The sequence below is a fragment of the Penaeus monodon genome, chromosome 27 (assembly GCF_015228065.2).
Source record: "Penaeus monodon isolate SGIC_2016 chromosome 27, NSTDA_Pmon_1, whole genome shotgun sequence".
Lineage (NCBI taxonomy): Eukaryota > Metazoa > Arthropoda > Malacostraca > Decapoda > Penaeidae > Penaeus > Penaeus monodon.
This window is the reverse complement of record NC_051412.1, coordinates 31,482,511-31,482,917: the sequence shown is the minus strand read 5'-3', so window position 1 is coordinate 31,482,917 and position 407 is coordinate 31,482,511.

Here is a 407-nt window from a genome sequence, read left to right as displayed (position 1 = left end):
CTCTCCACGACTTCAGGAAGAATAGTCTTACAACAACAGATCGAAGAACTCCTGTCGAGGCCTCACGCGAAAGCCCCTTTAATTCTAGGGACAGCCCATTCACCAGGAGGCATCAAAGGGTTACTGGGTACGGTTACTTCCTCACTTGTCCTGCTGCGGTACTCTCAACACGAATTCGTCTCTCTACAGGACGGTTCCCGCAACGTATGGGGTTTACATACTTCACTGATATGACCTGTTTCTCCAAGCCTGTCCCTCATTATAAGAAACCTGTTTGTAACATCTTGTAGAGATTAAAGAGCTACTCTGGAGGGTTAAAACTATCGACACAAGTGATATTATCATCATTAACATTGACCATAATACTTGAATAGTATGCACATTCAACATCAATAGGCCCCGTATGT